Source organism: Glycine soja, chromosome 2 (assembly GCF_004193775.1).
Source record: "Glycine soja cultivar W05 chromosome 2, ASM419377v2, whole genome shotgun sequence".
Lineage (NCBI taxonomy): Eukaryota > Viridiplantae > Streptophyta > Magnoliopsida > Fabales > Fabaceae > Glycine > Glycine soja.
Genome location: NC_041003.1, coordinates 26,965,462 through 26,979,359, shown reverse-complemented (window position 1 = coordinate 26,979,359; position 13,898 = coordinate 26,965,462).

Below are 13,898 nucleotides of genomic sequence, written 5' to 3'. Positions count from 1 at the left end.
AGGAGAAGTTGTTGCTAGTGCTCAAGAAGCACAAGAAGGCCATTGGATGGACTTTAGCAGACATTCTTGGTATTAGCCCATCTACTTGCATGCATATGATACTTTTAGAGGATGGAGCTAAGCCAGTGAGGCAGCCACAGCGGCGACTCAACCCCATCATTCTAGATGTGGTGAAAAAGGAGGTGACCAAGCTCTTACAAGCTAGAATCATCTACCCCATTTCTGACAGCCAGTGGGTGAGTCCAATCCAAGTGGTTCCTAAGAAGACAGGTCTTACAATGATCAAGAATGAGAGGGATGAGCTTATTCCCACAAGAGTGCAGAACAGCTGGCAAGTCTGCATTGATTATAGGAGGCTGAACCTGGTAACCAGAAAAGATCACTTTCCCCTGCCATTCATTGATCAAATGCTTGAGCGCTTGGCAGGTAAATCTCATTACTGTAGAACAAAGGATCAAGCTGAATGTTTTGATGATGCCAAAGGATTACATGAATCATATGCTTCTCAAAGAATTACTCAAGACAAAGCAATTAGAGATTGTCATACCCTAATTTCATCCGGGGACCTTTGCTTGATGACATGCGACTTTTCTTTGGTCCTTGTGAGGTGCTTGGCACCCATCATTAGGCAATTTGTGAAATTCCGGGACATGCCGAAAAACAAAAGAAAATATTGATGCACAATCCGTAAGGTTCCATGACACACCGGAAATCAAATGGAAGCATCGTTGCACAAATAAGTGAGGTTCCGTAACATTCCGTAAGTCAAAAAGGGGATGATTATGTAATCCACAAGGTTTCGTAACATTACGGAAAGAAAACAAGTATCATTACGAAATTCGTAAGTTTCCGTAACTTTACGAAAAAAGAATCACCAAAAAAGGGCAGGGGGTGTACTTAGTAAAAATGGGGGTGCAAATAGCAACCAGGCCCACTTGGGCCCTCCAGAAGGCTGTTGCTTCTGGAGGAAGCAACCCTGCTCGCCTGGGCGAGCTGGGCGGCAAGCATCTTCCCTATTTTGCTATAAATAGGGGAGGAAGTGAGAAGGAAAAGGGTTAAGCCCCTTAGGCACTTCTCTCTCTTTCGAATTTGCTTGGAAAAATTGTTTCCGTGAAGAAAATCTAAGCCGAGGCGCTTCCGAAACGTTTCCGTAACGTTTTTTGTAAGGAATTTCGCGAAGGTTTTCGACCGTTCTTCGACGTTCTTCATTCGTTCTTCATCGTTCTTCGATCTTCAACTTGTAAGTACCTCGAACCAAGCTTTTCGATTCATTCTATGCACCCGTGGTGGTCCACATTGTGTTTCGTGTATTTTTATTCTTGTTTCATTTACTTTTTATACCCCCTCTTGATGTGCTTAAGCCATTTTACTTAAGTCATTTCTCGCTTAACCTAAAAATAAAATAAATTTCCACCGATTGTTTGAATTGTATTATCCGTTAACTTCGGTTAAAATGAATTCCGACCGTTCGGTCGTGCCGTAACCACGTTGGAAATAAAAAAGGAGAGGTAAAATAATAATATAATAATAAAAAAAAATGTCTTTTAGTAAAATAAAGCGGAAAATCAATCGGACGTTTTCTCTTTGGGATTTCTCATTCTTAACCGAATTGACTAATAACTAAAGTGAAACTAAGGCTAAAATTAACTCGCCTAGTCAAGCTCGTCCATAAAAATAGGTTTTAAAGTTTGTCATTTCAAAGTAAAATGGATCATTTTCAAGGTCCAACGCCTTAAAATGATCACCTCTTAAGTAAAAAAAATCACTTGATAAGAAAGAACTACGTAGGTCTGATTTCCTCATCGCAAATTGAGAAATACGTAGGAGCAAAGGGAAACACCCTTGTCGACCACAAAAGGAGAAAAATATAAAAAAGGGTATAAAGGATGTAGAGACATAAAAAGGGAACATAAAAAATCAAAGTCATGTTTGCACATTCGATTAAAGGCTGCCGTCCCTTGGGACGGACGTGTGGGGTGCTAATACCTTCCCCGTGCGTAAATACAACTCCCGAACCTTTCACTTAAAAGTTCGTAGATCGCGTCTTTTCCGGTTTTTCCGACGTTTTCCTCAAATAAACGTTGGTGGCGACTCCGCGCGTATTCCTTTCGTGGAACACGCATCCCGCGAGTCACGCGTCGCCCTTACACCGAAGGGTAGGTTGCGACAGTTGGCGACTCCGCTGGGGACTGTTTTTAGAGAGTTAGGCCATTTAATCTTGTGCAATGTTTTACCATGACTTATCCCTTTGTTAGTTTCCCTTCATTATGTTCTTGTGTATATAATCTCTTTATTGCTTTTAGTGCGTTTTAAAATGTATGCATGAGGTAAATATTTATTCATTTGATGCACACAAACACCAACACTATTTGCACACACGGTGAGTGAAAAAGGGCCCTATACCCGGGTTCATGGGAACATAAGGAGTGGAGGTGAATCTGTGATCATGCTAGGTCTCCGACTTGCTTGATTACGGTGAACCCTCATCTAGAGCTTTTCTGTTTGAGAACTTATTGTTGCTAGTAGTCCCTACTGCTGCAATATGTTCTTCAAAGAGGATAATACCTCTAGAAACCATCAAGAGAGATATGACTACCTTGGGGGGTTATCGCTAAATGCCTAGTTAGTTCTCTCCCTTATAGGTCCCTTAAATAGGGGCACGGAGCAAACACGCTGCGTGCCATTTTTCACACTGCCATGCATAAATATCATATACCTTTTTGCTTATGTGAATATTGTCATACTATGTACATTCCCGCATTGCGTCTTTTGCATATGCATCACATATGGGTTCTGTCTTGATCCCCTCTGTAAACAAACCAACGGAGGGTCCGTGTCGCCTTCTTAAAAACGTACGTTGGGGCACTTTGCTACCCCTAGACGTTGTATCTAAGAAGGAGACAATTCCTCGGGCCCCCGCATTCCTAGATTACATCTGTGTCATATGCATTCCTTCATGCATTCATCCATTCCATTCATGAGATATCGGAGTTTTGATTTGCACCAGCTTTTTGTCTCACCTTAGTAAGCATGGGAACAAATCAAACCGGCAAGAGGTTTTACCAAGTCAAGGTTAAAAGCTTAGATACCACCAGCATTAAGGAATTAGGGCGGTTGATGGAACCTCTCCAAATGCAAGCCTTCCGCAAGACTTACGGAAAGATCTTAGAGTTGACCATAGCAGAGGTATCCATAGAAGCCATTGCATCACTCACCCAATATTACGACCAGCCTTTGAGATGCTTCACGTTCGGAGACTTCCAATTAGTACCAACCATTGAAGAATTTGAGGAAATTCTAGGATGTCCTCTCGGGGGAAGAAAACCATATCTTTCCTCCGGGTGTCTCCCCTCTTTGAGTAGAATTGCAACTGTGGTCAAGGATTCAGCAAGAGGTTTGGACCGCATAAAACAGACTCGGAACGACATAGCGGGCCTACCACGGAGGTACCTAGAAGACAAGGCGAGGGGTATGGCCAATCAAGGAGATTGGGTCTCGTTTATGGATGTGTTAGCTTTGCTAATTTTTGGGGTCGTCCTCTTTCCAAACGTGGATGGTTTGGTGGACCTAGCAGCAATCGACGCTTTCCTTGCATACCACCATAGCAAGGAAAGTCCGGTGGTAGCTGTTCTGGCAGATTTATTTCACACATTTGACCGAAGGTGCGAAAAGAGTAGCGCACGAATCATCTGTTGCTTGCCCGCCCTCTATGTTTGGTTGGTTTCGCACTTATTCCAGCAAGACACAAGGCATCCATGTCCGCTCCTGAGCCATCGCTCGTGTACTGAAAAGAGGAGAATAGATTGGGACCAGCTTTTGGCCGGGATAGGAGGTAGAACAATCAATTGGTTCCCCTGATGGAAGGAAGGAAAAGAAGGAGTCATTTTCTCATGTGGAGGATACCCAAACATTCCGCTGATAGGAACGAGGGGTTGTATTAACTACAATCCCGCGCTCGCTATAAGACAACTAGGGTGCCCCATGAGGGGAGCACCGACGAAAGAAGGCATGTCTCCTTTCCTTGTGAGGGATTTCGGCGCACAAAATTCCAAGGCTATACGAAGAATCCATAAGGCATGGGAAACCCCGTTAAGGAAGGATCAAGAACTTAGGGGCATTCGTAATGGCATCATTGGTGGGTACCATGAATGGCTGAAGGTTCATATACGAGGTTTAGATTGGCTCGCCACCTTAAAAGTCGTCAGCGAAGAGAGTTTCGAAGCACTGGAAGAGGACGAGGAAATCCAAGCTCTCAAAAGCGAGTTAGGAAAGGCGAAACTTGCCAAGGAGAAGTTCAAGTTGGCCGTTACACACATCCGGAAGGAGTGTGCCAGATTACGGGAAGAGAATGCAACCACCGCACGAGCCCTTGAACAAGAGACCAAAAGGGCTCGCCAGGAAGAGTATGGCCGGAATAAATTTCGCGGAGCTCTGTGGGGTAGCAACAGTGAACTCAAGCTGCGAAGGGAAGAGAGGGACCAGTCGCGAGCCCACAGCATGGTCTTGAAAGAGGAGTTAGTTGCCTGTTCAAGGTCCAAAAGGAGCTTGTCTCAGCGTTTATGCGAGACGGAGACCAATATGCTAGCTATCATCGCCAAGTACCAAGAAGAGTTAGGTCTAGCCACGGCTCACGAGCATAGGATCGCGGACGAGTATGCTTAAGTATACGCGGAAAAAGAGGCTAGAGGAAGGGTGATTGACTCTTTACACCAAGAGGCAACCATGTGGATGGATCGGTTTGCTCTTACCTTGAACGGGAGTCAAGAACTTCCGCGCTTGTTAGCCAAGGCCAAGGCGATGGCGGACACCTACTCCGCCCCCGAAGAGATTCATGGGCTTCTCAGCTATTGTCAGCATATGATAGACTTAATGGCCCACATAATTAGAAATCGCTAGGAAACTTGTATGGTCTCTCAGACCTTGGCTAGATACAACCTTTTTTTTGAAATAAGATGAGTTGGTCCCATGTTTCTACTCCAAAAAGCTTGTGCGAATCAAAAATCACTCCTGCATTTTATCTCTAGCATGCATTCTTTCTTTCTTTACCCACTCCTCACGTTTGGTTTTAGGGAAAAACACCATAACTAAACGCGCCACAAGGCATCCCTATCGCACTAGATCCAAATCTAGAACGATGGGTGATCAAGAGGAGACACAGGAACAGATGAAAGCCGACATGTCGACTCTGAAAGAACAGATGGCCTCCATGATGGAGGCCATGTTAGGCATGAGACAGCTCATGGAGAAAAACGCAGCCACCGCTGCCGCTGTCAATTCGGCTGCCGAAGCAGACCCAACTCTCTTGGCAACTGCGCAACATCCTCCCTCAAACATAGTAGGACGGGGAAGGGACACACTGGGGCACGATGGCAACCCTCACTTGGGATACAACCGAGCGGCTTACCCTTATGGATTGCCGCCCAACTACTCACCACCCGTCTTGCAAGACGATGCGGGCCATATTGCTTCTCCCATTCTTGAGAGAGAGCCTCCTCAACAGCCCGACGAGGTCCACAAAGACCCTCAAGACTATGCTCGAAGGGATGTCGAGTTCTATCCCCCGATCCCCGAAGGGCCGGCACCCAGCACGTTGCCTCAACCCAACATCGCGACACAACCAATAGTTTTGTCTGCGGAAGGAACGCCCCGACATTTACGCAACGAGCATAATGTAAACCTTTACAGTTTTAAAAGCTCTATAGTTGGGCCTAGGCTTTAGAGTTTTTTTTTCTTTTTGATAAGGCTTTGTGTCCTTTGTTTTGAATTTATAAATACAAGGATCTTTCTTCATCTGTTCCTACGTCTCTACCCATTCTCATTCATTTGCATGTTTACTTCTTTATTTCTGGAAACGGCAGATCCGATGACGAGTCCCCCGAAGGTACTAATACCTGGGACCCGCTTATCAACTTCGAGCAAGAAACGAATCAAACGGAAGATGAAGGGAATGAGGATGTGGGACTTCCCCCATAATTAGAAAGGATGGTCGCCCATGAGGACCAAGAAATGGGGCCTCATCAAGAAGAAACGGAACTGGTATACTTGGGAATTGGCAGTGGAAAAAGGGAAGTAAAGATAGGCACAGGTATTACCGCACCTATCCGTGAAGAATTAATAATCCTGCTAAGAGACTACCAAGACATTTTTGCTTGGTCATACCAAGATATGCCCGGTTTGAGTTCTGACATTGTACAGCACCGATTACCTCTAAATCCTGAGTGTTCCCCGGTAAAGCAGAAACTGAGAAGGATGAAGCCCGAAACATCCTTGAAGATAAAAGAAGAAATGAAGAAGCAATTTGACGCTGGTTTTCTGGCCGTCGCTCGGTATCCGGAATGGGTTGCTAACATTGTACCGGTCCCTAAGAAAGATGGGAAAGTACGAATGTGTGTGGATTATCGGGACCTGAATCGGGCCAGTCCCAAGGACAATTTTCCTCTGCCACACATCGATATCCTCGTGGATAACACGGCCAATTTCGCTTTATTTTCCTTCATGGACGGTTTCTCCGGTTACAATCAGATAAAGATGGCGCCAGAGGATATGGAAAAGACCACCTTCGTCACCCTGTGGGGGACGTTCTGTTACAAGGTGATGTCTTTTGGACTCAAGAATGCCGGGGCAACTTATCAACGGGCCATGGTAGCTTTGTTCCATGATATGATGCATCGAGAAATCGAGGTTTACGTGGACGACATAATTGCTAAATCTAAATCTGAGGAAGAACACCTTGTCAACCTGCGGAAGTTGTTCGAAAGGCTTAAGAAATATCAATTAAGGTTGAACCCCGCCAAGTGTACCTTTGGGGTCAAATCAGGGAAATTGCTTGGTTTTATTGTAAGCCAGAAAGGAATAGAGGTAGACCCCGAAAAGGTGAAGGCTATCCTTGAGATGCCGGAACCCCGTACAGAAAGGCAAGTCCGAGGTTTCCTGGGACGCTTGAATTATATCGCCAGATTCATATCACAGCTCACCGCCATTTGTGAGCCGTTGTTCAAACTCTTATGCAAAAACCAAACTGATCGCTGGAATGAGGATTGCCAAGAGGCTTTTGGAAGGATCAAGAAGTGCCTTATGAATCCTCCCGTGCTTATGCCACCAGTACCTGGAAGGCCTCTCATCTTGTACATGACAATCTTAGACGAGTCAATGGGGTGTATGCTGGGGCAACATGACGAATCCGGAAAGAAAGAGCGCGCTGTTTACTACCTAAGTAAGAAATTCACAACTTGTGAAATGAACTACTCCTTGCTCGAAAGAACGTGTTGTGCTTTGGTATGGGCATCCCATCGTCTAAGGCAGTACATGCTGAGCCATACTACCTGGTTGATATCCAAGATGGACCCGGTTAAGTACATCTTTGAAAAGCCAGCTCTCACGGGACGAATCGCCCGGTGGCAAGTCCTGCTATCCGAGTTTGATATATTTTACGTCACCCAAAAGGCGATAAAAGGAAGCGCCTTAGCAGATTATTTGGCTCAACAGCCTCTTAACGACTATCAGCCCATGCATCCTGAATTCCCGGATGAGGACATCATGGCCTTGTTTGAGGAAAAATTGGACGAAGATCGGGACAAATGAACCGTATGGTTTGACGGAGCGTCAAACATTCTAGGCCATGGCGTTGGGGCAGTATTGGTCTCTCCGGACAATCAATGCGTACCTTTCACAGCCAGACTAGGATTCGACTGCACCAACAACATGGCCGAATATGAAGCATGTGCCTTAGCCGTCCAGGCAGCAATTGACACCAATGTCAAACTACTCAAGGTGTACGGCGACTCAGCATTGGTAATCCATCAACTGAGAGGGGAATGGGAAACCAGGGATCCCAAGCTGATACCCTACAAAGCCTATATCAAGGAATTGGCTAAAACCTTTGATGAGATCTCCTTCCATCATGTTCCCCGCGAGGAAAATCAAATGGCGGATGCGCTTGCTACTTTGGCGTCTATGTTCCAGCTAACACCGCACGGGGATCTACCCTACATTGAATTTTGGTGTCGTGGCAAACCCGCGCATTGTTGCCAAGTGGAAGAGGAACGGGACGGAAAGCCTTGGTATTTCGACATCAAGCAATATGTCGTAAGCAAAGAATACCCGCCAGAGATTGCCGACAATGATAAGAGGACATTGAGAAGGTTGACAGCCGGTTTCTTCATGAGTGGAAGTATACTGTATAAGAGAAATCACGACATGACACTCCTATGGTGTGTGGATGCCAGGGAGGCAAACCACATGATTGAGGAAGTCCATGAGGGCTCGTTTGGAACGCACGCCAACGGGCATGCTATGGCCTGGAAGATCCTAAGAGCAGGTTATTACTGGCTTACCGTGGAAAGTGATTGTTGTGTCCATGTGAGGAAATGCCACAAATGTCAAGCGTTCGCAGATAATGTCAATGCCCCACCACATCCTCTGAATGTCATGTCCGCCCCTTGGCCTTTCTCCATGTGGGGAATAGATGTCATCGGGGCCATTGAGCCCAAGGCCTCGAATGGTCATCGCTTCATCCTTGTGGCGATAGACTATTTTACCAAGTGGGTCGAGGCGGCCTCCTATACCAATGTCACGAGGGGTGTGGTGGTCAGGTTCATTAAGAAAGAGATCATCTGCCGATATGGTTTGCCAAGGAAGATTATCACAGACAACGACACCAACCTGAATAACAAGATGATGGGGGAAATGTGCGAGGAGTTTAAAATCCAGCATCACAATTCCACACCCTACCGGCCAAAGATGAATGGAGCCGTGGAAGCGGCCAATAAGGATATCAAAAATATTATCCAAAAGATGACTGTGTCATACAGAGATTGGCACGAAATGCTCCCATTCGCGTTACACGGTTACCGAACTTCAGTGCGGACGTCAACTGGGGCAACGCCGTTCTCATTGGTATATGGGATGGAGGCTGTGTTACCGTTTGAGGTAGAAGTCCCGTCATTAAGGATCTTGGCAGAATCCGGATTAAAGGAATCGGAGTGGGCCCAAACGCGCTATGACCAGCTCAACCTCATTGAGGGTAAGCGTTTAACGGCCATGAGTCATAGGCGTTTGTACCAGCAAAGAATGAAAAGTGCATTCGACAAGAAAGTACGCTTGCGCAAGTTCCATGAGGGAGACCTTGTCCTAAAGAAGATGTCCCATGCTGTCAAGGACAATCGAGGAAAATGGGCCCCAAACTACGAAGGGCCTTTTGTTGTGAAGAGGGCTTTTTCTGGAGGAGCCCTGGTGCTTATCAACATGGATGGCGAAGAGCTATCTTCACCCGTGAATTCTGATGTCGTCAAGCGATATTATGCTTAGAATCTGGGGCAATTAAGGATGTCGCTGCATGTTCTTTATCTTTATGCGTTTTCTGGATTTCCCCCAGGGATTTCCCGTCTGCTGTATCTCTCGTTACAATCTTTCACAGAAATGAACGTCATTCGAGGCTTTAGTCCTCACGTTGGTTTCAAACCTTGCGTTGATTTGTGATCACCTGAGCCCTTCCGCTCAGTTCATGGGATGCCCCAAGCGCTTAATTAAAATTGAACCTAAACCAACTTTCCCTAAAAATTTGCTGCGTTTGAAAACATTAATGCATACGCATACGCATACACATGCATATTGTTGTGGTAAAACAGGGGCAGGATCATCTTGAGCTACCTTCTGGGGTAGAGACAAAACATGAACAGCAAAAACCAATCAAGGTAGGACAACGATGCGGTCAAGATTGGCCACACCTGGTTGTTTCTTACTTGCAGGTACACAGGGACGGATGCAAATGGGGATGGGGTCACGACCGACTGATCGTCGCCCCTTCTCCGCGCTAAACGAGCAGAGAACGTCGCTGCAAGGCGGCCCCGTATCCTTTGTGTTCGCAGTTTTCTTTTACTATTTGTTTGTTTTAAAAATAAGTAATCAGCGCCTAATTCTAACTTAAGTAAGTTCAAGTTAGGCAAAACTCTAACCCACAAGGAAGGAGGGGACATGGTTAATGTTCCCCTAAAAAAAAAAAAAAGTGCAGGTTAGCTCGCCTTGGCGAGCAACCTCTGCACCAAAATATAAAAATGACGAAAGGGGGGGACGTTTTGCATTCAAAAACATCTTTTCCCCCCTTTTCAAAAGCCATACCCACAGGATTTACGAATTTGCAGCCCTAGGATCATCATTTTTTGCGTTTTTTGATTCCGTTTTGCGCTTTTGTTCATCACCAACAAGTAAGTATTCCATCCCTAAGCTTTCTAGCTTTTCATTGGTGTATTTTGATCTCCTTTTGGTGCTCTAAAATGAGGGAATATGCTCAAATATGTGGGGCAATTTTGGTTTGTTTTCTTGCTTGATTGGGTTGAATTGGGGGTTTATATGGGATGGCCCTAGGCCTATAATGCATTTTGAAGCAATGGGACATGCCACATTGTCCCCGTTCTCTTGCTATTGATGCCTAAACGCGCGCCCACCAAGTGTTCGGTGAAATGACTCAATGGCATTAGCGCGTGATTTTTGTAAGGAAACAACCCATGGGGCAATTTGGTTTGCACATATTTTCTATTTTTTTTGGGACATGCATTCAGTTTCGAAAGGGCTAGAGTAATTGCCCCACATATATCCTAGGCCTAGGAACCAAAGTTTTTATGCAAAAGAACACAAGAAGAGGTGCATATTGGGTAAAGTTACCCTTTTGGCCAGCAATCAGCTATGGGCCATGCTACAATAATTTCCCTACGCCTAGATGTTTAGGAATCTTGTTCATCATGAACGTGTAGGTTTAGAATAGGTAGCAAAATACCTTTGGCAATTTACACTTTGGGTGTGGTAGCAAAATACTTGGATGTATGCACATGTAATTTTTGGTAGTCAAAATGTCTCACAAAAAAATATAAATATGTTGCATGTTATGTAAAGAAAATGCCTTACAAAAATACCTTTTAATTTGAATACAATTTTAGTCAGCAAAAGGAAATATACTTGAAATTGCATGCGGCTTTAGGTGGCAAAAACACTTGAATAAAGCATGAAATGTAGCACCTTATTGTGTAGATAGCCAAGATTCATCACAAAGCTTGTATATGCATAAGTATTAGAAATACCGGAATGTGCACATGTGCAATTTTTGGTACCCCAAATGCTTTGAGTATGCATGTATGTAAATTTAGCCAAGGAAGTGCATGTGATGTAGGTATCAAATACACCTTGGAAGTACATATAAATAATCTAGGTAACGGAGGTGCCTTGATTGTACATGGGTGCATTTTTCTTAGTTGTAAGAATGTCCTGTGCAAGTGAACATTCGTAAAGAAGTATGTGCATAAGTTTGCTCTAAATTTACATTGATGTTTGTGTTTATTGGAGGAGGTTGTATTCCATTTTTGTTTTAAGAGTAGCATTTCTTGGTAAAACTAACTTTCCAAATGTTTGCCTTCACGGGAAATGGCCCCGAGGAAGCTTGCCTCAAAGAGGTCCAGGAAGGATAAGGCGGCCGAAGGAACTAGTTCCGCTCCTGAGTATGACAGTCACCGTTTTAGGAGCGCGGTACACCAGCAGCGCTTCGAGGCCATCAAGGGATGGTCATTTCTCTGAGAACGACGCGTCCAGCTCAGGGACGATGAGTATACCAATTTCCAGGAAGAAATAGGTCGCCGGCGGTGGACATCTCTGGTTACCCCCATGGCCAAGTTTGATCCAGAAATAGTCCTTGAGTTTTATGCCAATGCTTGGCCGACAGAGGAGGGCGTGCGTGACATGAGGTCCTAGGTAAGGGGGAAGTGGATCCCGTTTGATGCCGATGCTATCGGCCAGCTCCTAGGATATCCGTTGGTGTTGGAAGAGGGCCAGGAGTGCGAGTATGGCCAGAGGAGGAACCGGTCTGATGGGTTCGATGAGGAGGCCATCGCCCAGTTGCTATGTATACCGGGGCAGGATTTTGCCCGGACTGCTGCCGGAAGACAGGTGCGGATCATGCGCACCAACATGACCACCCTGACTCAAATATGGATGACTTTGCTGCTCAGCAACATCCTGCCCACCGATCATAATTCCGACCTCCCTCTGCCGAAGTGTCAGCTGGTGTACGCCATCCTGACACGGATGAGTGTTCATGTGGCTCAGTTAATCGCTGATGCCATCTATATTTTTGCAGGTATGGCGCCTACCAGGCACCCTTTGGACCCAGATAAGTCCAACAGGGCCCTCGGATTTCCCGCACTGATCACAGGACTCTGCCAGTCGTTCGGAGTCCCCGTGGCACCTACCAAGGTGATTCGACCGCCCATCACCCGGGCTTTTATTGAGAAGTACTGTACCCAGAGGCCCAAGCAGGAGAGGCGCCCCCAGAAGCTCCTGGCGATGGAGAGGAGGCCCACGAGGACGAGGAGATGGCCGATTTGCTTGACTTCTTGGGAGGGAGTGGAGCTACATGACTGGGAGATCCCCAGATTCATGTTTTCTTTCATATTTCGTTTATCATTTTTATGTTATGTTTTGACTTGAGATACTAATGTTTGTTTTTGTTGTCTCGATTGTCGTTTGTACAGCGCATACATTTTTGTTTGGGTTTTTGCGTTAGTGTTTATATATCATTACTATCAATGATGTTTGAAATTCTGGAACCGGGTAGAGTTCTTCGTCTAGGAACATCGTCCAAAACAAAAATAAATAAAACAAACAAAAATCATGATAAAAATAAAAATAAGAAAATAAAAAAGGGGAGAGCATGTAAGAAAAAAGAAAGGGAAAAGAGAAGAAAAATAAGTTATCTAGCTGAAAAACCGACATGCTTTTGAAAAGAGATGACTTCCAACTTTTCTTTGAAAAAAATTCGCTGATCATAGCTATTTTTGGAAGAAATGTGTGTGTACACCCGAAGGGTAAACACTGAGAAAATTCCCCGGACGCCCAAAATGGACTCGGATAAATGCACAAATTGATAAAAGAATGTATTTTGGAAACGTTGGGTTGATTTAAAATAGAGGAAATAAATCCTGAGCCCTAGCATTACATGACCATAAAAATTTGACACTTGAGTGTCCACATAGGTGCATGCATGACCAGTTTTGCATAAAATTTCCAAATCATCATTTTTGCATTTGTGTCATGGAAATAATGTGGGGCATCCCTTTTATCCGTGAACCAAACCAAACCCTAACATGTATCATGTCTAGCCATTCTACAAGCCTTGAGCCAAAATCCTGACTCACCATAAACCTTACCCTCGGAAGCAAAAAAGGAAGGAAAGGAAATTTCCAATCAAAGAGAAAGCAAAAAAGGAAGGAAAGGAAATTTCCAATCAAAGAGAAAGCAAAAAAAAAGAAGGAAAGGAAATTCCCAATCAAAGAATGGGAGAAAGTAAAAAAGAAGAAAGCTCCTGGTCAAAGAAACCAGAAGAAATGTGCAGAGAGGTCTTTGGACCAGACAATATCTGAACAGTACAGAATTGTCGCCAAATGAACAAAAAAAAAAAGAAAGGAAACCACGACCTGAAAGTGGTCTTCTCCCTTTGATTACCAACCCAAAATCTTGTGCGCTAGCGAATTTTCGCCCCGCACTAAACAAAAACAGAAAAGGAAAAAGCCAACAAAAAAAATCAAAAGCCAAAAACACACAAAAGCCGAAAAACCCATCAAAAAAAAAACCCCATTCCCAAGAGAAGTACTATTGATCCATGATCACGCATGTAATTTTTTGATTTGATAGGAAATGATTTGCAAAGTCAAGTCATGACATATCTATGGTTCGGAATTAGGATGAAACACTTACCTGTGCGAGATTGATACACTTTGAGTGGATTTCTTCTATTTTTGTCGAACCCAGTGTTTCCTCTAAATGGTCATTTAGAAATGAAATGCTAAACATCCAAAATCTCATTTATGGTTATAAGAAAATTTCATCAGCAGACTCTCCTTCCCCAGTAGACGCAT